Source organism: Monodelphis domestica, chromosome 1, assembly GCF_027887165.1.
Source record: "Monodelphis domestica isolate mMonDom1 chromosome 1, mMonDom1.pri, whole genome shotgun sequence".
Lineage (NCBI taxonomy): Eukaryota > Metazoa > Chordata > Mammalia > Didelphimorphia > Didelphidae > Monodelphis > Monodelphis domestica.
The window spans coordinates 325,363,370-325,387,686 of record NC_077227.1 but is presented as its reverse complement, the minus strand read 5'-3'; the positions used below and the strand labels follow the sequence as shown (position 1 = coordinate 325,387,686).

General features: G+C 37.1%; 1 protein-coding gene across 3 annotated transcripts in view; it reads right to left on the bottom strand.

Annotated features, from left to right (window-relative positions):
* The window catches only part of DEGS2 (delta 4-desaturase, sphingolipid 2), a 155,527-nt gene that overhangs the window by 70,263 nt on the left and 60,947 nt on the right, over positions 1-24,317 (bottom strand). The gene's annotated exons all lie outside the window — the stretch shown is intronic.

The following is a 24,317-nucleotide window of genomic DNA, read 5'->3' as shown; positions in this document are numbered from 1 at the left end:
TTCTGCCTTTGGAACCAATAGTATCTACTTTTAAAAAAGAGTATAAGGGTTAAAAAAAAAATCCTAGAGAAGGGGTCTGCATGCAGCAAAAAAAAAAAAAATCACTTCTATTCTCATATTTTTCCCTTCCCCTCAGCATTTTTGCTTTCCCTGTTTTTTCAATTCAGTGACATACGGCAACACTTACGTATATGTAAGGCCCTAGATTCTTGGGAGACAGAAACTTTTAAAATGATAGAATCCCTGATTTTCAGGTTTATCCCTGATTTTCAGGTTTCAGGCATGTCTGATTCTTATGGACTACATTTGGGTTTTCGTGGCAAAGATACTGGAACGGTTGCCATTTCCTTTTCTAGTTCATTTTACAGATGAGGTAACTGAGGCAAACAATGTTAAGTGACTTTCCCAAACCTAATAAGTGTCTGAGGTCACATTTAAACTCAAAAAGATGAGTCTTCCTGACTTCCTGCCCAGCACTCTATCTACTGCATCACCTTGCCGTCCTGACTTTGAAGGGCTTACAATCTAATAAAGGAGTTTACTGAAGTAATATGAGGCAATATGATAAAGTAGAAAGTGCTTTAGACTTGGAATAAAGATAACTGAATGTATATCCAACTCTAATGTTAGCTTTGTAACTATGAACAAATCATTTCCCCTCTTATTCCTCAGTTTTCTCATCTGTAAAATGGGGACAATAATACTCATGAGCACTCTACAAATGGGAGATTATTCAGTTTTGTTTTGTTTTGTTTTGTTTTGTTTACTATGGTTTAAGTTACTTCCAGCTTTAATCTTTCCAGAGTCGTTGAAAAGTTTAGATTTTTGGACAAGACCTAAAAGAAGCTAGAAATACCAAATTTAGTGAAGCTACCACTTTTCTGTGGCTGCCCTTCCTTGATGTATGTATGTCTCTGCTCCCAGATGAATGCATTGTCTCTTACTGGTTCAGTTGCTCCAAAGACATAGGAGGGAAGTGGAGTCCCTTCTCCCCAACCCTGCCCCAGTGTCTTCCCCACCAAGCAAAATCCTGAGCCTGTACTTATCAACTCTGGAACTGAGATTCTGAAATTCACCCAGATATTTAAAGTCCTCTGGGGTGTGACCACATTGCAAACAATTTATTTCCTTTTTGACCTGAATCAAATAGATTTACACTTCATCTAGGGATCACAGGGTTTAGACTCATCTCATTTATACTTCACTCAAACTTCATTAAGTGTGACTACACCAACCTGAGGGAAGGAAACTCCTCCCCTTACCAAAATAAATAAATAAAAGTCAGGTGTTTTTTTTTTATTTTATTTTAAGGGTTTAACTTTTTTTACATTTTAAAATTTTTTAAAGATTCCCCCTTTTTAGGGGGAGCAACTAGGTAGTAGATAGAGAGCCAGGCTTGGAGTCACGAGGACCTGGATTCAAATTTGACCTCATACCCTTCCTAGCTATTTGACCCTGGGCAAGTCACTTAACTTCCTTTGCATTTCCTTAACTTTCCTTAACTTTTGCACTTCCTTAACTTTCTTTAGTATCAACTTTTCTGAAGTTGATACTAAGACAGAAAGTAAGGGTTAAAAAACAATTTTTTAAATTACATTTTTTAAAAAGAAGTTCTCTTAATTCTGTTGAGCAAACAAACATGGTTAAGAGAAACTTATCTCCTGGATATGTTAAAGGAAAAAGCCTCAACTGGGAGCGAGTTGGGTTTTTGGTCTCAATTTTTGAGTGCCAGGGAAGTGAAGATGACTTGGCTGAAGTCCTCTAGCTATGGAAATATAAAATGATGGGAGGACTAGGGTTATATTAGGGAAAGAGAAGGTGTTTATGAGTCAGTTAGTCTGTTTATGAGACTTGCTTATTCCTATTTGTGTGACCTTTAGTAGTCACTGACTTCTCCCAAGGTTTTTCATCTGTAAAATGAGAAGACAATTGACTTTTCTTTCTCTTTTTTCTTTCTTCTTTCCTTCCTTCCTTTTACTCTTCTCTTCCTTCTTTTCTTTCTTTCTTCTTTCTCTTCCTTCCTTTTCTCTCTTTCTTCCTTTCTTTCTCTTTTTAAAAATAAACTCTTACCTTCTTAGTATCAATTGCAAGACAGAAGCATGGCAAGAGGTAGGCAGTTGGGGCTAAGTGGCTTGCCCAGGATCACACAGGAAGTATCTTGAGATTAGATTTGAATCCAGGACATCCCTATTCCAGGCCTGGTGCCCCACCCACAAATCACTTGGAAGACTGTGCAGAAACATTTGTGTCTCCTTTCTTAACATCATTTGATGGAGTTGCCAAAAGGTAAAGTTTGCATATAATCCAGGAGGACCACCATTTAATTAAATTTCAATACTTCAAGGATTCAAGATTTGATCACTTTCTTTTACCAAACCAGGGCATGGTTCTTCCCCACTGGACCTGAAAGAGTTCATCCCCTGGTGCTCAGAGAAGGGTGAAGGTACCCAGAGAAGGTGAAACTCTGCAAGAAGTAAAACCATGCTTCATAGGATAGACACAATATGCTCCCTGGTATTTACCATATCTCAACTAACTCTTGTTTCTAAAATAATTACAGGAATCCCTTTGCTGGCTCTGGGTGTGTAAGACTTTTGTTGCATTGCCCATACACAGATCCCAGTAGCAGTCCTAGGGTGATATTTCAGAGTGAGTAGCAGTACTAGCACATACCAGTGCCCGCAGTCACAAGGGAGCAAGGAATTCTGTTCATGGTCCCAGGGGGTAAAAAGGTGCTTGGGTTTACTCACAGAACAGAGAATAGCCTGGGAGAGTATTAAACACACCTTTCCTTACATCATACCACCTTGGAAGAACTGAGAACAGGTAGATCCCCAGTGCCAGCTCTGAAAGCATTTCCACTAAGAAACTGAAACTTGGAGCTGTTCTCCCTTGATCACAGTTATAGAGCCCAGATTTAATAGCTTTTTAAATTAAAAGAAAAGAAAAAGACTGGAAAATGAGCAAACAAACAAACAAAAAGAAAACAATATAGAAAAGTTATTTTGCTGATAGGGAAGACCAAAGTACAAACTCGGAGGAAGAGAACAAAGTCAATGCTACTGCATCGAAAGCCTCCAAGAAAAATATGAGTTGCTCTTAAACAGCCACCAAAAAAAATTAATGGAGGACCTAAAGATTTAAAAAAAAACAAGTAAGAGAGGTAGAAGAAAAATCAGGAAAAGAAATGAGAGTGATAAAGGAAAATCATGAAAAAAGTCAATCATTTAGTAAAGAAGGCACAAAAAAAATACTGAAGAAACTGATACCTTTAAAAAAAACAGTATCCCCTCTCAAAAGAGTCAATTGAGGGAATTACCCCAGTAATTAACTCATTAATTGCACAGGGAATAATAATCCCTTGTAAATCTGAATACAACACACCCATCCTGCCCATTAAAAAACCAAAAAGAGGGCCTGATGGCAAACACCTCTATAGATTCGTACAGGATTTGAGGACTGTGAACAATCACACTATAAAGAGACACTCCGTAGTTTCCAACATCAATACTATTATTTCTTCTATTCCTAGCACAGCTACATACTTTACAGTAGTAGACTTGTGCTCAGACTTCTTTTCCATACCCATACATGAGAACTCCAGGCATATCTTTGCTTTCACCTGGCAGGGCCATCAGTACTCCTGGAGTCGTCTGCCACAAGGTTTTGTAGAAAGCCTGAGCTTATTTGTGCAAATTTTGAGCCAAGATACAGATAATATAAAATTTAAAAACAGCAAATTAATCAAATACGTAGATGATCTACTCTTGGCTTCAACAGATGCAGAGGTATGGCAGGAAGATAGTAAACATCTTCTTTTGTAATTGCACAAAAGAGGTCATAAGATCTCAAAGGATAAGGTTCAGTGGTGCCTCCCTAAAGTAGAATATTTGGGGTTCATCCTGACTGTGGGTGCCCGCTTTATTTCTCCCAAACGAATTGAGAATATTCAAAATTTAAGCACTCCTACCACTAAGAAACAGTTGAGAGCAATTTTAGGAGCAACAGGGTCTTTTAGACAATGGATTCCTTGCTATGGGGAAATTACTAAACCCCTTATAGCACTAACAAGGGATTCGGTCCCTGAAAAGCTCAAATTAGAGCCAGAACACTTGTCAGCTCTATCAGATCTAAAAAAGGCTATTCTGTCTGCCCCCACTCTAGGCATCCCAGATTACAACAAGTCATTTACTTTGTATGTACATGAGTGAAGAGGGGTAGCTTCAGGTGTTTTAACTCAGATGTTGCAACCTTCTCAGCATCCAGTTGCTTATTATTCTGCCCAACTGGACCCAGTAGCATCAGGAGCACCACCATGTCTTAGAGGAGTAGCTGCTACAACCTTAGTACTGACAAAAACTGTTGATCTAGTATTGGGATGCCTATTAGCAATTATGTGCCCACATGAGGTAGAAGCATTGTTGTGAAGATTGGCAAATTTATTTTAGTATTAACAACCACTGATGATTTAAATTTATCACTTTCCTATAATGAAAAGAAAGTGGAAAATGGAAACAAAAATTCAAAGCAAAACAGATTAATGGAGTATGGGTGTCATCTGAAGGGAAACCCCTGCTCCCTGGAAGTTTCTATCACCAAATTTGCCAATCTGTTCATAAAAATGGTCACTGGTACCAGGGCATTGTGGATTCTGTTAAAAGAGTATGGATAGCCCCCGGTATAACTACCATAGCCTCTAAAGTGTGTTCAGCCTATTCTACCTGCCAGGCATATAACCAACACACCTTTCATGGAAAAGCTTTTGGTAGGTGTCCTCTGGCTTACACACCTTTTGAGCACCTACAGATAGATTTCATAACAATGCCAAAGACCAGACATTATAAATTTTGTGTAGTCATAGTAGATCAACTGACCAGATGGCCAGAAGCATTTCCTGTGACCCGAGCCACAGTGGATTTTGTTGCTAAGGTGCTTTTAAAAGAAATTATTCCTCACTTTGGCCTGCCAGCACATATTGATTCAGATAGAGGAAGTTGTGTTACTGATTCTGTCCTAAATCAGATGTATTCTTACTTAGGGATATCTCCCAAATTCCATGTTCCATATCATCCCCAGAGCTCAGGCCAAGTTGAAAGAATGAACAAAGAAGTTAAAACTATGATTGGCAAATTATACACTGAGACCCATTTAAAATGGCCTGAAATTCTCCCTCTGGCCCTATTTTATCTTAGAAGCAGGCCTAGAGGAGACCTACACATCTCACCATTTGAGATGCTTTTTGGACATCCGCCTATACAGGCTAAGCCTTTCTCCCTGGCATATACATCACTTTTAGGGGGAGATACTACTATTGCTTCTTATATACAGGAATTACTGCACAAACTGCATGAACTCCATGAATCCGGAACTGCAGTACAAGCCGGACCACTAGACTTTTTACTTTACAACCTGAACCCAAGAGACAAGGTGTATATTAAGAATTTCCAGCGTACTGGAGCAACTCAGCCTTCCTGGGAGGGACCATTCCAAATGGCTCTTGGATTCATTGCTCACATGTAAAGAGAGCATCTTCTGTTGAGACTGATTGACTGTATCCTATCACATGCATTGAAGATAATAATCCATTGACAAGTGGATGCTATTTTTCAAGAACACATTGAATTCCTGATTTTTTTCTTCTTTTTCCCTTATTTTTTATTATTGCTTTTCTTTTGATTAGAATATTTGATTTTTCCCCATTTCCTCATTTCTTGTACTAAAGGTACATACAATTAAATTTTTTTCTCTCTCTGCAGTAATATAAGTTTAATATATATATATATACTTGCTATATTATCAATACATACCCCAATGCTTTAAACTGTGGGAACCTGCCATTTATTGATAAAATGTTATGGGACTATGATTAATGTTTGTGTCTGATTCCAGAAAATGGGATAAAAACAAGGAGCACAGACTTAACCTGAATAGTGCCAAAAGAGCACACAGGAAATACTTATGTGGACTCGAGGTTGCGATGCTTGGCATACGTTAAGTTGTAGGACTTCTTTGTATCTACACTCTTTATGAAGTACTCAGACAAGTACCAAAATTTGATTATCATGCTGGCTCCCTATATCTCTGAGAATGACTAAAAATCAGACCAGGGAATGACACTTCGCTATGAAAATAGAATTCTAGTTCCTTTCCTTCTTATAGTATGGCAACTTCCTGTAGTCTTGGCTGCAAATGGGTAAGTGAAATATTACTGCATTCTGTCCTACAGAAGAACTGTAGGAGTAGAAATGCAGAAGAAAAACATGATTTATCACTTCTTCATAAAGGTATATGATTTGGGGTTGTGGTTTTAAAAATATTATTACAAAAATGAAAAAAGTTTTGAGTGATAATACTTGCATAACCTAGTGGAATTGCTTATCAGCTCTGGAAGGGGGAGATAAAGGGGAGGGAGAGAACATGAATCATGGAACCATGGGAAAATATTCTAAACAAAATAAAACAAAATAATGTGAAAAAATTATCAAGGCAAACTCCCCTGATATTCTACAATCAGAGGGCAACATAGAAATGGAAAGAGGGATCCACCAATCACTTCTTAAAAGAGATCCCCAAAAAAGGACAATTCCCAGGAATGTTATAGTCAAATTCCAAAATTCCTAAGTCAAGGAGAAAATACTGCAAGCAGCCAAAAAGAAACATTTCAAATATCATGGAGCTACCATCAGCACAACACAAGATTCAGCAGCTTCTATATTAAAGAATTGTAAGACCTAGAATATGATATTCCAGAGGGCAGAGGACTTAGTACTTCAACCAAGAATCACTCAGCAAAACTGAGTATAATTCTTCAAGGGGGGAAATGGGAATTTAGTGAAATAGTAGACTCAAATATTTCTCATGAAAAGACTAGAGCTGAATGGAACATACGACTCTCAAATACAAGACTCAAGAGAAACATAAAAAGGTTAACAGGAAAGAGAAATCAAAAGATACTCAATAAGGTTAAGTTGTGATACATCCCTACATGGGGATATGATTCTTGTAATTCCAAAGAACTCTGTCATTATTAGGGCTGTTAGAAGGAGTATACATAGACACAGGGCAAAGGTGTGAGTTGAATATGATGGGATGATATAAAATTAAATTAAAGTAAGGCATGAGAAAAAAAGGAATCATTGGGAGGAGGGAGAAGGGAAAATAGAATGGGGTAAATTATCCGACATAAAAGAGACATAAAAGAGCTTTGACAGTGGAGGGGAAATGAGGGGAGGTGGGGAGGGGAACATGTGAACCTTACTCTCATTGGAACTGGCTCAATGAATGAAGAACATACACAATCAATAGAGTGTAAAATCTTACCCTACAGGAAAGTAGGAGTGGAAGTAGATAAGAGAAGCAGAATAGGGCTGATAGAAAAGAAAGTAAATTGGAGGTGGCAGTGGTCAGAAACTAAACAAGGGGAATAGGATGGAGAGTAATATACAGCAATCATAGTGATGCAAATATTTTTACAAGTCACTAATAAAGGTCTCATTTCTCAATTATATGGAGAAATGAATGAAATATATAAGAATGCAAGTTAATCCCCAATTGATAAATGGTCAGAGGATATGAACTAGTAGTTCTCAGACAAAGAAATTAAAGTTCTCTTTAGTCATGCAAAAAATGCTCTAAATCACTATTAGAGAAATGCAAATTAAAACAACTTTGAGGTATAACTCTGCACCTCTCAGATTAACTATTAAGACAGAAAAGGAAAATGACAAATTTTGGAGGGAATGTGGGAAAACTGAAACATGAATGCACTGTTGGGGGAGTCGTGAACTGATTTAGTCATTCTAGAGAATGATTTGTACCTATGCCCAAAGAACTATTAAAAAGTGCATATCTTTTGACCCAGCAATACTATTACTAGTTTTGTATCCCAAAGAGAGAAAAAACAAAAAGGGGAAAAAACTAGATGAACACAAATATTTACAGCATCTCTTTTGGTGGGATCAAAAAACTGGAAAGTGAGGGGATATCTATCAATCAGAGAATTGCTGAGCACATTGTATGATTGTAATGGAATACTATTGTGCTGTAAGAAATGACAAGCTCAGAAAAACCTGGAAAGACTTACATGAACTGAAGAAGAGTGAAGTAAACAGAACCAGGATAGAACATTGATGCACAATGACAGGAATGCTATACAATGAACAGCTGTGAATAACTTAGCTATTCTCAAGCAATACAATGATCCAAAACTACCTCAAAGGATTCATAACAAAAAATACCATCTGCTTCCAAAAAAAAGAACTGGAGTCTGAATCCAGACCAAAGCAAACTTTTTTCGCTTTCTTTAATTTTTTTATTTGAGTTTCCTTCCACAAAAGGATTACTATGAAAACGAGTTTTACATGACTTCACATGTACATGAGATTGCTTATCATCTCAAGGGAGGGATGTGGTAGGGGAGAGAGGGAGGGAGGGAGAGAATTTGAGACTCAATACTCTTTGAAAAATGTTAGAAATTATTTTTACAAACAATTGAGGGGGAAATTAATTAAAATTTAAAAATAAATAAAGGCATCCTAGGTATAATTGAGAGCATTGTGGGTTAAACAAATCATGGATGCAATTAAGACCATTATAGATTAAATAAAGCATGGTTGCAATTAGGAACAAGAAATTGACAAATATTCGCTCTAGGTCAGATATTTGTGTGCCTAGCAGCCAACTGCTTCTTGGCTGAACATTTACAAATCCTGCTTATTTTGCCCACAACCGTCTGTATGTCCTGCATGCTTCTTCCTTAAGTAGTTTGGGGGGGGGGACCTCTTAAATAGCTTATGTCAACACTCTTAAAAACACCTCTGCATGAACTTATGCCAGTGTATGCCCAGCTTGCTCATTGCCCTGCTCACCTTGGTCTCCTGTAAACAAATCCCCTCAGAAATCAGAGTGAGTACCCTTCCTTTGTATGCCTTTCTTCAGAATTTCTGTGTCATGTGTGGCTACAATTAAGCATTTAGAGTTTCAGTATTTACAACTGGCATAGTTGGAGGCCTCCCAGAAAACAGGCTGGAGAACGGAAGAAAGTATCATCCTCAAATGGCCATCCACAGGAATGTGGGTGCCAGTAGCACAATTAATAGATTCCTGTGGGTCACTTCGGGAGTGGGGGAACTTTCCCAAGATAAAATGACCAACTATTGGTAAAGAAGTTTAGGCTACAATTGCTAGAGTAGCTTAGCTGTTAATTTCTTCATACTGTATCAACGGTTGCCTTCTGCAACAACCCTCAAAGCTGGTACTGTTTAGGAAAACCACCCAATTCTTTCACAAGAAGCCTAAAGTTTTCAAAGGGTGTTTTCAGGAAATTCAGTAGTTTAGAAACGCTTCCCAGTTAGTCTCACATTTGAGGACATAGGTGCCACAGCTGCAGTCTACCACTTTCAATATTCTACCCTTGTCCTGGTTGTTGTCATCTCTAGAGTGAGAAAATCTACTCTTGTGTTTTTGTCCTCTGCTCTCTCCTCTTAGTTCATATGTGTAATAGTTGTCTGCTTTTTGCCCCAAGGGGCAGGAGGCGTAGGGAAAAATATAGAACATATAGTAATCCTTTGTTGCTAAGGAGATCCAATCTACATCTAGTGATGTAAAAAGAGGTTACTGGGACGTCAGCAAAGATACCTCGAATCTAGATCATCATACTCAAAGCAGATGATTCAGAATAGATGGATCACTACCCTCTGCCTCTCTGATCAGAGAGTGGAGGCATAAACAGGACTGACATCTCATTTCAAAACAGCACTCATTTTGGCTTCTCCATAACTCCCTGCTCATACTTTCCTCTCCTTTCCATTTCAGCTTTCTTTTGTGTATTGTCTTCCCTCATTAAATTGTGGGCCAGAAACTTGTTTTTTTTGGGGGGGAGGGGTATGTATTTTTATTCTAAGCACCAGAGAGGTCAGTTCCCTTTTATTAACCCAAGGAGGTAGCTTCTGTCCCAACACTTAGTGCCACAAGAGTCCCAGGCAATCAATTTGGTCAGCATGAGTATAGTTCATCTTCTGGGAGGTCTCATAGGTCCTATTACACTACATAGGAAATAGCAACCAAAATCCCAACCAAAAGCTCACCACCAAGTATGTTTCATCTAAATTTGCTTCTCTCTCTGCAAATTCTCATTACTCTGAGCTCTGCCCCCTGGAGTCAATAAATATATCTAATACTTCTTCCATATCACAGCCCTTCAAATAGTTGTAGACAGATTTCATGTCTCTTTCCCCTTCTCTCAGATCTTCTCTAAGGAGATCCTTCTCTAAGGAGAACCTCCAAGGGGTTAAACGACCTCAGCTTTTTGCCTAGTTTTTGAAAAGCATTATCTACAATCGCTCTGATCATTCCTGAGTCTTATGTATTTAAGGTCCCTTACAGAGGCAGCCTGTTGAACATAGTTGGAGACTCAAGAAATCTCCTCTCTAATGCTTACAACTCTGTGACTAGCTGTTTCCCAAAGGGATCCAAAAATGGGAGAAAAGGAGCTACTTATACAAAAATGTTTATAGTTGCTCTATTCGTGGTGGCAAAGAATTGGATATAGAGGTGGTATTCATCAATTGGGGGATAGCTGAACAAATTGTAATATATAATGGTGATAGAGTACTATTGTGCTGTAAGAAATGATGAACAGGATGATTTCAGAAAAACTTGGAAAGACCCATGTGAACTAATGCAGAGTGAAATAAGCAGAACCAGGAGAACATTATACATAATAACAGCAATATCAAGGAATGATCAGTCGTGATAGACTTTGCTACTATCTGCAATACAATGATCCAGATCAGTTCTGAAGGACTTATGACAAAGAATGCTGTCCATCTCCACAGATTTTGTTGGACTCAGAATGCAGATGAAAACATTTGATTTTCACTTTAGTTTGTTTGGTTTCTTATTTGGGAGTTTGGGGTTTATATGATATTCTTGTTCATATAATATTCTCATCAAGAGAGTATCAATGAACAATATAGAAATGTTTTGCATAATAATATATATAAAACCCAGATCAAATTGCTTCCCATCTCTGGAAGGGGGAACAAAATGGAGGGAGGGAGACAATTTGTATCTTATAACTTCAGAAAACTTATGTGGAAAAGTGTTATTACACTTGGAGTTGGTAAAATAGCTTTGTGACTAGGATCATTTACCTTCAATAAGCCTTGGTTTTTCCATCTGTTAAACAAAAATAGGATTATAATACTCATACTGCCTACCTTATACAATAGCCCATTTTAAACCTCAAGGTGCTATAAAAACAAGTTAAACCAATTTAGTCATAATTAATTGATAAACTTTCAAGTACCTCCTATGTGCTAAGTGCTTGGGATAAAAATTGTTAAAAGACTCCCTGTCTCAAGTAGCTTATAATCTAATAAGCAAAGACAATGCACAAAAGAAAACTGAAAATGGAAGGGAGAGGAATGTATGAGCATGGGGTTGGCGAAGCCAAAATGAGTGCTCTTGAGAAATGAGATGTCAGTCCTATTTATGTCTCCACTTTCTAATCAGAAGGGCAGAGAGATTAATGAGGTGTGAATAATAAGGCTGATTGGATATTGCAAGATAATGAGATTTTCCAATGGTGAGTTTACTAGGGACTTGTGAAGAAGTCAAAAAAAGTTAAAAATAAGTGCTGCCATGTGGAAAAATGAGAAGTCTAAGGAGATCCTAGGCCTAACCTTCTTTGATTCTATGAAATATATCTTTTACAGTAATATCTTAGTTAAAAGCAAGTATGATCTGATCCACTGACACAACCAGTCAGAAATATTTAGATCTCTTGAAAATTTTTAATAGATTTTTATCAATATCTTTTGTTTTTATGACACCTGCAATTCCTCTGGTATTTCTTCTCACTACATTACAAACAACCATCCCTCATAACAGAGTTAAAATGAAGGGGGAAAAAATCAGTAGTAGTCAATCAACATATTGGTAAAAGTGTAATATTATATGCAATGTTCTACATCTATGGAACCACAGCTCTGAAAATCAGCCAAAGGCATATCTTTTCATTGGACCCAAGCCTGATCAATATAATTATTTATTTTTTTTCAAAAGTTTTTATTTTTATTTTTAAAATTTTATCATTGGAATGTGGAAAGTGGTAGGAAACCTGTGTTTGAGTATTTGCCACTAGCGACCTTGACTGAATTATTCAAATTCTCCGTGTCTCAAATTCATTCTTTTTTTCTTAATTTATTTTAAAATATTTTTCCATAATTACATGATTCATGTTGTCTCCTTCCCCTCTTCACTCCCCTTCTCCAGAACCAACAAGTAATTCTACTGAATTATACATGTATTATCACTTGATAATTATTTCCATTTTATACATTTTTGTAATAGAGTAACATTTAAAAACCACAACCCCAAATCATATATTCATATATAATAAATCATATGCTTTTCTTCTGCGTTTCTACTCCCACAGTTCTTTCTTTAGATGTGGATAGCATTCTTTCTCATAAGTTCCACAGGATTATTCTTGATCGTTGCATTGCTATTAGTTTCAGAGTCTATTACTTTTGATCATCCCACTATATTTCATTTACTACAGATAATGTTCTCCAGGTTCTGCACATTTCACTCTGCATTAGTTCATAGAGATCTTTCCAGTTTATATATAAATCAAGCACTTCATCATTCCTTACAGCACAATAGTATCCCATCACCATCATGTACCACAATTTATTCAGCCATTTCCCAATCAAGGGACAATCATCTCATTTTCCAATTTTTTGCCACTACAAAAAGCTCAGCTATAAATATTTTAGTATAAACATTTTTTTTAATCTCTTTGGGATACAAACCCAGTAGTGGTATTGCTGGATCAAAGTGTATGCATTATTTTAAGCCTTTTTGGCATAATTCCAAATTGCCTTCCAGAATGGCTGGATCAACTCACAACTCAATCAGCAATCCATTAGTGTCCCATTTTTGCCACATTCCCTCCAATACTATTTTCCCTTACTGTCATATTGGCCAATCTGCTAGGTATGAGGTGGTACTTCACAGTTGTTTTGATTTGCATTTCTCTAATCAGGAAGGATTTAGAACACTTTTTCATGTAATTATTGACAGTTTTTATTTCATCTGAAAACTGCTTATTCATATCTTTTGACCATTTGTCAATTGTGGAATGGCATGATTTCTTGTAAATTTGACATAGTTCCTCATATATTTGGGAAAGTAGACCTTTGTCAGAGAATTTTGTTATTAAAAAATGTTATATGGAAGTCTGTTGCTTCCCTTATTTTGGTTGCATTGGTTTTGTTTGTACAAAACCTTTTTAATGTAATATAATAAAAATTATTCATTTTATATCTTATAGTGTTCTCCATAGCTTGATCTTAAATTCCTTCCTTTCCCATAGATTTGACAAATATAACATTCTATATGCACCTAATTTATTTATGATTTCACTCTTTATATTTTGTAAAAATGGAAATTTGAACCCTAGACTTCAATCCCCAAAAGCCCTTGGTATTTCCCAGAATTCCCTATAATCTCACCTGAGTTTCCACCTGTGTGAGATCACAGTGGGTATTGAAACTGGCAGTAATGGAGCAGTCTCTCTTCTATGCTCTGCTCTCCCATTGCAATGATGTAGTAAGTAAGCTAAGCACAGGTATTCTGACTTGGCTAATCAGTCATGGGCACATGGTTTCTTATTTTTGTATTTTCTTTATTCCTTGAATTCTAATGATCCTTAATAAACCTCATAAAATATAATATTTTTATTACTAGATACTAATTTAATTTTTATAATTTAAGTCATTTGCCCATTTTGAATTTATATTGGTAGAGGGTGTGAGATATTGATCTAAACCTAATTTTTCCCATAATTTTCCAATTTTCCCAGCAGTTTTTATCAAATAGTTGAGTTCTTGTCCTAAAAGCTGGAATCTTTAGGTTTACTGATCACTAGCTTGCTGAGGTCATTTACTCCTAGTCTATTCCATTGATCCATCCTTCTCTTAGCCAATACCAAATTGGTTTGATACTGATCAATATAATTTCACAACATTTAATTTCAATTGTTTTGTCATTCTTTCCCTTTACATCGTTGCACTTAGATAATTGCATTCCCAGTTCTGCTAATTTCACTTTATGTCAATTGGTATGTCTCTGTAGTCATCATTTCTTATAACACAGTAAGATTCCAATGCATTCATGTATCACAATACTCACAATTAGCTAATTCCTAGTAAGAAAGCCTCTTGGTGAAAGGGTAAAGGCATTTTAGTAACTTTATTTGCATAATTCTAAACATTTTCTAAGATGACTCTATTTGCAGCTCCACCAACAATGCATTAACATGCCTGTCTTTTTACAACCCTTCCAAAAATGATTTCTCCCATATTTTGTTATATTTGCCAATTTGCTGGAAGTGAGGGGAAACTGCAGAGTTGTTTTGATCTGTATTTTTCTTACTTGGAAGTAATTTGGGCCATTCTTTCAAACGGTTTTTAATAATTTGCAATTGGGAAGTATATTCAGATCCTTTGACTATCTACTGGGGAATATTTGGTCAAAACCACTGGTATTAATGAAGGTAATGTGAGTTTATACTACAAAAGCCTACAAACCTTTTTAGAAATATTAAGACATACTTGCTTCTCAGTAGCCTACTCTCAGGTCCTTCTCCATATGTAAGTGAATAAAGGATATTTTATCAATATGTAATCAAATTCCTAAGAAGAAATACCTTCCACATAAATCCTTTCCAACTGACTACCCTTTATGTTTTGTTTTCCCCTGCTAAAAACTAAGCTCCTTGGGGGCAGCTGGGTAGCTCAGTCGATTGAGAGTCAGGCCTAGAGACGGGTGGTCCTAGGTTCAAATCTGGCCTCAGACACTTCCCAGCTGTGTGACCCTTAGCAAGTCTCTTAACCCCCATTGCCTAGCCCTTACCTCTCTTCTGCCTTGGAGCCAATACACAGTATTGACTCCAAGATGGAAGGTAAGGGTTTAAAAAGAAAAACAAAAAACAACAAACAACTAAGCTCCTTGAGATGAAGGTTTGTTCTTGTTTCACTGTATCTGTATCCTCAGAACTTAGCAAAGTGCCTGGTATATGATGAAAACTTAATAAATGTTTGCTCATTGTTTACTATTCATTTCTTCCTGTTGCCTATCTATCCATCTACTTATGTGCCTGTATTATCTGCTTACTTCTAGACCACCCAAGAACTTTGGGGCTGCTTTCAGCCATATGTTAACCTACTGCTGAAAGGATTTGGCATTTTACTATGATTAGAAACATTATGTGTACTGGAGGTAAAATGGGTCAGTCATGGCTAAGGTCACTCTTTCCACTGCATCGTTTCCTTGTTGCAAGCCTGCATGTGGCTCTTGGTACTGCTACATGTGTACTCTAGAAGGCAATGTCACGATTGGATTAGAACTCCAAACCCTACCATATGTTGTCTTCAAGAAACACATATGAGATGGGTTGACACTCACAAGGTTAGAATTAAAGGTTGGAGTAAGACCTTTTGGGCCTCAACTGATAGAAAGAAGGCAGGAGTTGCAATCATGATACCTGACAAAGCCAAAGTACAAATAGACCTGATCAAAAGGGATAGGGAAGGTAAATATATTCTGCTAAAAGGGAGTATAGACAATGAGGAAATATCACTAATCAGCATGTATGCACCAAATGGTATAGCATCCAAATTTTTAATAGAGAAACTAGGAGAATTGAAGGAGGAAATAGACAGTAAAACCATATTAGTGGGAGACTTGAACCAACCACTATCTAATTTAGATAAATCAAACCAAAAAATAAATAAGAAAGAGGTAAAAGAGGTGAATGAAATCTTAGAAAAATTAGAGTTAATAGACATATGGAGAAAAATAAATAGGGACAAAAAAGAATACACCTTCTTTTCAGCACCACATGTCACATTCACAAAAATAGATCATACACTAGGTCATAGAAACATGGCACTCAAATGCAGAAAAGCAGAAATAATAAATGCAGCCTTTTCAGATCACAAGGCAATAAAAATATTGATCGGCAAGGGTACATGGAGAGCCAAATCAAAAATTAATTGGAAATTAAATAATATGATACTCCAAAATCGGTTAGTTAGAGAAGAAATCATAGAAACAATTAATAATTTCGTTGAAGAAAATGACAACGGTGAAACATCCTTTCAAACCTTATGGGATGCAGCCAAGGCAGTACTTAGAGGAAAATTCATATCCCTGAGTGCATATATTAACAAATTAGGGAGGACAGAGATCAAGGAATTGGAAATGCAAATCAAAAAACTTGAGAACGAACAAATTAAAAACCCCCAGAAGAAAACCATACTAGAGATCCTAAAAATTAAGGGAGAAATTAATAAAATAGAAAGTGACAGAACTATTGAGCTAATAAACAAGACTAGAAGCTGGTACTTTGAAAAAACAGACAAAATAGACAAAGTACTGGTCAATCTAATTAAAAAAAGGAAAGAAGAAAGGCAAATTAACAGCATCAAGTATGAAAAGGGGGATCTCACCTCCAATGAAGAGGAAATTAAGGCAATCATTAAAAACTACTTTGCCCAACTATATGGCAATAAATATACCAACGTAGGTGATATGGATGAATATTTACAAAAATATAAATTGCCTAGACTAACAGAAGAAGAAATAGTTTTCTTAAATAATCCCATATCAGAAAAAGAAATCCAACAGGCCATCAAAGAACTTCCTAAGAAAAAATCTCCAGGGCCTGAAGGATTCACGAGTGAATTCTATCAAACATTCAGAGAACAGTTAATCCCAATACTATACAAAATATTTGACATAATAAGCAAAGAGGGAGTTCTACCAAACTCCTTTTATGACACAAACATGGTACTAATTCCAAAGCCAGGCAGGCCAAAAACAGAGAAAGAAAATTATAGACCAATCTCCCTAATGAATAGAGATGCAAAAATCTTAAATAGACTCCTTAAAAAGACTCCAGCAAGTGATCAGAAGGGTCATCCACCATGATCAAGTAGGATTTATACCAGGGATGCAGGGCTGGTTCAACATTAGGAAAACTATCCACATAATTGACCACATCAACAAGCAAACCAACAAGAACCACATGATTATCTCAATAGATGCAGAAAAAGCCTTTGATAAAATATAACACCCATTTCTATTAAAAAACACTAGAAAGCATAGGAATAGAAGGGTCATTCCTAAAAATAATAAACAGTATATATCTAAAACCATCAACTAATATCATCTGCATGGGGATAAACTAAATCCATTCCCATTAAGATCAGGAGTGAAACAAGGATGCCCATTATCACCTCTATTATTTGACATTGTACTAGAAACACTAGCAGTAGCAATTAGAGAAGAAAAAGAAATTGAAGGCATTAAAATAGGCAAGGAGGAGACCAAATTATCGCTCTTTGCAGATGACATGATGGTCTACTTAAAGAATCCTAGAGATTCAACCAAAAAGCTAATCGAAATAATCAACAACTTTAGCAAAGTTGCAGGATACAAAATAAACCCACATAAGTCATCAGTATTTCTATATAATTCCAACACAGCTCAGCAGCAAGAACTAGAAAGAGAAATCCCATTCAAAATTACCTTAAACAAAATAAAATACTTAGGAATCTATCTCCCGAGACAAACACAGGATCTATGTGAACACAACTACAAAACACTTTCCACACAACTAAAACTAGACTTGAACAATTGGAAGAACATTAACTGCTCATGGGTAGGACGAGCCAATATAATAAAAATGACCATCCTACCCAAACTTATCTATCTATTTAGTGCCATACCCATGGAACTTCCAAAATTTTTTTTTACTGATTTAGAAAAAACCATAACAAAGTTCATTTGGAAGAACAAAAGATCAAGGATATCCAGGGAAATACTGAAAAAAAAAATACAAAGGAAAGGGGTCTTGCAGTCCCAGATCTCAGACTATATTATAAAGCAGTGGTCATCAAAACAATTTGGTACTGGCTAAGAGACAGAAAGGAGGATCAGTGGAATAGACTGGGGGCAAGCAACCTCAGCAAGATACAGTATATGACAGACCCAAAGATCCCAGCTTTTGGGACAAAAATCCACTATTTCATAAAAACTGCTGGGAAAATTGGAGGACAGTGTGGGAAAGATTAGGCTTAGATCAACACCTCACACCTTACACCAAGATAAATTCAAAATGGGTGAATGACTTGAACATAAAGAAGGAAACTATAAGAAAATTAGGCGAACACAGAATAGTATACATGTCAGACCTTTGGGAAGGGAAAGACTTCAAAACCAAGCAAGAATTAGAAAGAGTTACAAAATGCAAAATAAATAATCTGGATTACATCAAATTAAAAAGTTTTTGTACAAACAAAACCAATGTAACCAAAATCAGAAGGGTAGCAACAAATTGGGAAACAATCTTCATAAAAACCTCTGACAAAGGTTTAATTACTCAAATTTATAAAGAGCTAAATCAATTGTACAAAAAATCAAGCCATTCCCCAATTGATAAATGGGCAAGGGACATGGATAGGCAGTTTTCAGATAAAGAAATCAAAACTATTAATAAGCACATGAAGAAGTGCTCCACATCTCTTATAATCAGAGAGATGCAAATCAAAACAACTCTGAGGTATCACCTCACACCTAGCAGATTGGCTAACATGACAGCAAAGGAAAGCAATAAATGCTGGAGGGGATGTGGCAAAGTTGGGACATTAATTCATTGCTGGTGGAGTTGTGAACTGATCCAACCATTCTGGAGGGCAATTTGGAACTATGCCCAAAGGGTGATAAAAGACTGTCTGCCCTTTGATCCAGCTATAGCACTGCTGGGTCTGTACCCCAAAGAGTTAATAAGGAAAAAGACTTGTACAAGAATATTCATAGCTGCACTCTTTGTGGTGGCCAAAAATTGGAAAACGAGGGGATGCCCGTCAATTGGGGAATGGCTGAGCAAATTGTGGTATATGTTGGTGATGGAATACTATTGTGCTAAAAGGAATAATAAAGTAGAGGAATTCCATGGAGACTGGAACAACCTCCAGGAAGTGATGCAGAGCGAAAGGAGCAGAACCAAATAAACATTGTACACAGAGACTGATACATTGTGGTACAATCGAAGGTGATGGACTTCTCCATTGGTGTCAATGCAATGTCCCTGAACAATCTGCAGGGATCTAAAAAATACTACCCACAAGCAGAGGATAAACTGTGGGAGTAAAAACACCGATGAAAAGCAACTGCTTGACTACAGGGTTGGAGGGGATATGACTGAGGAGAGACTCTAAATGAACACTCTAATGCAAATACTAACAACAGGGAAATGGGTTCGAGTCAAGAACACATGTGATAACCAGTGGAATCGTGCGTCGGCTATGGGAGAGGGAAAGGTGGGGGGGGGGTGGGGGGGGAGGGGAGGAAAAGAAAATGATCTTTGTTTCCAGTGAATAATGTATGGAAACGACCAAATAAAATAATGTTTAAAAATTAAAAAATAAAATAAAATAAAATACTTTTCTTTAAAAAAAAAGAAGGCAATGTCACCATCACTCACAGAACTCTGGAACCTTTCAAAATTCTTTGATTACCAACTAAAGGAAAGGAATGGAAAAGAAATGCAAAGGTAGCCAGGGGGGCCCCATATAAGCCAGCCTAGTTGGGTCCAGACTCCATGTAGAGACCAACAATGGGATCACCATTATATTGAGGCAGAGAAAGACTCTCCCTCTCTCTGCCCCTTGCCAAGAATCACATCTGGGCATCTAGAGAGATGCAGGCAAGAGGCTGTCAGCCAGAAATTCTTCTCTTAACAAATATATGACACTCCTACACCTTGCTGGGAAGTGAGGAGCAGACAACCAAGGGGCCACTTGGAATCTTTTGAATCTTATGAAAACATCAAGCCCTTTTCAGCAATAAGTCATCTCTTCAGGAAGTAGTCCTAAAGCTCCCAGTCTGAAAAGAGGCAGACACAACAGCAAATCCCATCTCTCTAGTGTTTTAAGGCTTCTACAATATTTTCCTTACAACTTTATGAGGTAGGTTGAATTTATATTTAAATTAAGAAATTATAAAATGGTCCCATTTTGAGACCTAATGAATTCTCCAAGTTTTGGAATCCAAAAGGATGGAAAATATACTTCATTGAACATTTTCCCCTTTAAGATTTTTCAAACTCACTGAGTTCAGGATGGAGATGTGATCTGAATGCCCTAAAATCACTGGCTTGGAGAACTCAATGAACCTTTAAATACTTCGACTATTTAGAACTTAAAAAAAAAAAAACTAGAAAGGCTTGTTTAGTTATCCAAAAATCAATTCTATATATGAAGCTGGGGAAATGAATTTTCAAAAATGGTTAATCACTCACATTTATGTAACTGGTGCTTTGTCTTTTATGAAGCTGTAACCAACAATGTTTTCCATCAAGACCCTTAATTAAAAAAAAATTCAGAAATGAACCAATAAGAGACAATCTTAAAAAAAAAAAAACTCAGACCTGGGATTCTGTTAGAGAAACAAACTACTTATTTCCCTTCCAAAAATGAATGGGAATTATGGGTGTTTCTATTACTATGTGTTTATGGTATTTGTGGGCAAGGGCTTGTGGGAGGTGGAACCACTTTATGAGTCAAGGAAGAACCTGGGGAAGGGAAAGGGGTTGGCAACCTGATCTGGGGGTCATCTTGCTCCAATAATCATCCCTTCTCATGATTCTTTAACCTCTCTCACCACTAGCTTCTCCCTATCTACCTACAAATATGCCTCATTTAGTTTTTTTCAGTCACATCTGACCCTTTATAACCCCACATGGAATTTTCTCAGCAAAGATACTAGTTTGTCACTTCCTTTTCCAGCTCATTTTACGGAGAAGGAAACTGAGGCAAACAGACCTAAATGACTTCCTCAGCTTCTACCAGCTAGTGTCTGAGATCAGATTTGAACTCACAGAAATGAGTCTTCCTGCTGCAGGTCCAAGACTGCACTGTGCCACCTAACTGCCCTCTGCTCCCACTCATTTAAAATGTCCAGATTTTCCCAAACCTAAAAAAAAAGAAAGAAAAAAAAGAAGAAAAAAGGCTTACCTTGACTCTTCTCCATCCAATTATCTCCCAGCTCTCTCATTTCATTCATTCCTAGATTTCTCTTCCTTCCTTGCTGCTTAGTTGTTTGTTTCAGGTGTACCTAACTCTTTGTGACCCCATTTGAAGCTTTTTTGGCAAAGATACTGAAGTAGTTTGCCATTTCCTTCTCCAGCTCATTTTACAGATGAGGAAACTGAAGCAAGTGGGGTTAAATGACTTGTTTAGCATCACACAGCTGGTGTCAGAGACCACATTTGAACTTGGGTCTTCTCTGCCTGGCCACTGTGTCTTTCTCTGCCTTCTATTATTCTCTCCTCAGTCTCACAGTCTAGTTCTGGCCCCACCACTGGGTTCACTGAAGTGTTTTCTCAAAGGGCTCCAATGGTTCCCGAACTGTCAAACCCAATAATTGTTTTTCAGTCATCTTCCTTAACCTCTTGCAGTTTTTTACACTATTGACAGCTTCTTCTGACTAAATATGCTCTCCTCAAATCAGGACCCTGTGTGCAGTTAACAGCAACATTGTGGAATGATCAACTGTGATAGACTTTGCTACTCTTAGCAACACAATGATCCAGGACAATTCTGGGGACTTGGGACAAAGAATGCTGTCCACCTCTAGAGGAAGAACTGTTGGGAGTTGGAATGCAGAGGAAAACATGTGATTTTTCACTTGATTGCTTAGGGTTTTGGTTTTATTAGGTTATTCACTTATAAAAATGAACAATATGGAAATATGTTTTACATGATAATACATGTATAATCCAGAAAAAAATGAATGCAAGTAAATGAATAAATATGCTCTGCTCAAAAATTGGAAAATGAGGGGTTGTCTTTCGCTTGGGGAATAGCTGAACAAATTGTGGTATATGATGGTGATGGAATAGTATTGTGCTATGAGGAATGATGAACTGCTTGATTTCTATATAAATTGGAAAGATCTCCGTGAACTGATGCAGAGTGAAATATGCAGAACCAGGAGAATATTATACACAGAAAGTGAAACATTGAGGGATGATCAAATATAACAGACTTTGCTACTAATAGCAATACAATGATCCCAGACAATCCTGAGGGACTTATGATAGAAAGCTATCCATATCAAGAGAAAGAACTGTGAGAGTAGAAATGCAGAAGAAAAACATATGATTTATCATTTGTTCATAAGGGTATATGATCTGGGGTTCTGGCTTTAAGATTACTCTATTACAAAAGTGAAAAAAGTTTTGAGTGATAATACATGTATAACCCAGGGAATTGCTTGTCAGCTCTAGGAGGGGGAGGTAAAAGGGAAGAGAGAGAAACATGTAACCATGGAAAAATACTTTTAAAAAAATAAATAAAAAGAAAAAAAAACATGATCTGCTCTCATCTCTTAGCTTCAGAAACACCCCACTTCTTCTGGTTCTCCTCCCTTTCCAACCACTCTTCTCTGTTTTCTCTCTTGAAGTCTCAAGGGCCTCCCATTCCCTTCATGTGGAGTTTTCCAGAGGTTCTCTCTCTGTCTTTTGCCCAGGCTTTTCCCCATATTTGGAGTACCCTCCTTCCTCCTACCCGTCTGAGAATGCAGTTTCTTTCAAAATTCAATTTAAATATTGCCTCCTATATAAGTATTTTGTAATCTTCCCCACATTTCTCTCATTCAAATTACTTGTATTTACTTCATACCTAATTGTGGATGTACATGTTATTTTGCCTAAGAATATAAATTCCTTGAGAAAAGAGGCTTCAGTTTTGTTTTTCTATTCCCAGGCCGTATTGATATATTTGTCATTTAATGGTGCTTATAGTTTCATGTGGGCAGCAAAGTGGTGACAATAGAGCACCAAACCTGAAGTTAGGAAGACTTGAATTTAAATTCAGCCTCAGACACTTACTAGGCCTTGGGCAAGTCACTTCACCTTATTTGCCTCTGTTTCCTCATCTGTAAAATGAACTGGAGAAGGAAATGGCAAACTACTACAGTATCTTTGCCAAGAAAACCCCAAATCGGGGTCACAGAGTTGGACACAACTGAAATGACTAAATAACAACCAAAGACTGATCGCCCCCTTCTCTTTTCTCTGTGCTCTCTCCCTGAACAATCTCATTAAGTCTCCCAGTTTCAACTGCCATCATTAATTAGATATCCTCTTCAGAAAGCCAGACCCACACTTACCATTCCCTACAGGTCACTTCCACTTGGATAGACCATAAGCACCTCAAACTCAACATATCCAAGACTCAGTTTATGATCTTTCTGCCTAAATTTTTCATCCCTTTGCCTTTACCTTTATTGTCTAAAGAATTACCAGTCACTTAGAACAATGGGCTTTCTCTCCCTCCTCTTTCTCATTCTTTCTCTCTATCCAATTATGCCACAATCATCTGCTCAGATTCATAATCTTTCTTATTGATCCTGCTCCCCCCAAAGAATCTGATAAGAAAAATCAGATGGTAGGTGCCAGGATTGACAATATATGACATTTCACAGTATTGATTACCTTTGACTCCTCTCCCTTACCTTTTATATATTAGTTACATTATATATGATTTATTTTATATTATGTATAGTGTTTATATATGTTATTATATATAAATTAGTAAAGGCAGCTGGGTGGCACAGTGCATAGAGTGCTGGGCTTGGAGTCAGGAAGATTCATCTTCCTGAGTTCAAATTGGGCCTCAGACATTTACTAGTTGTGTGGTCCTGGGCAAGTCACTTAACTCTGCTTCTGTTTCCTCCTGTATAAAATGAGCTGGAGAAGGAAATAACAAATCCTTCTTATATCTTTTCCAAACGGGGTCACAAAGAGTCAGACAAGACTGAACAATAACATAAGTCACCAAGTCTTAATAATAACCCCTCCTCCACACCATCTCTTGTTTCTGTTCTCATAATGGCCTAATTATTGCAATACCTTCATGAAAGGCTTTACCTCCTCCACACCTTATCTCCTCTAATGAAACCCACTGCTAAAATTAACTTTGTTAGACACAGACCTAAATGCATCCCTCCTCTGCTCAAGTCTTTAGGTTGTTTGTCTCCCCATCGTCTATCAATATCAAATACAAACTCCTTTTCTTGGCTTTCTAGGTCTTGCACCATCTGAGCCTCCCAACCTCTACACTCTGATCAAACTAGTTATTCTCTCCACCTTGACCACATGATGACTTCTCCTCCCTCTAAAGCTTTGCATAGGGATGCCTGGAATGCCCTTCTTCCCATGTGGGAGCCCTATTCATCCT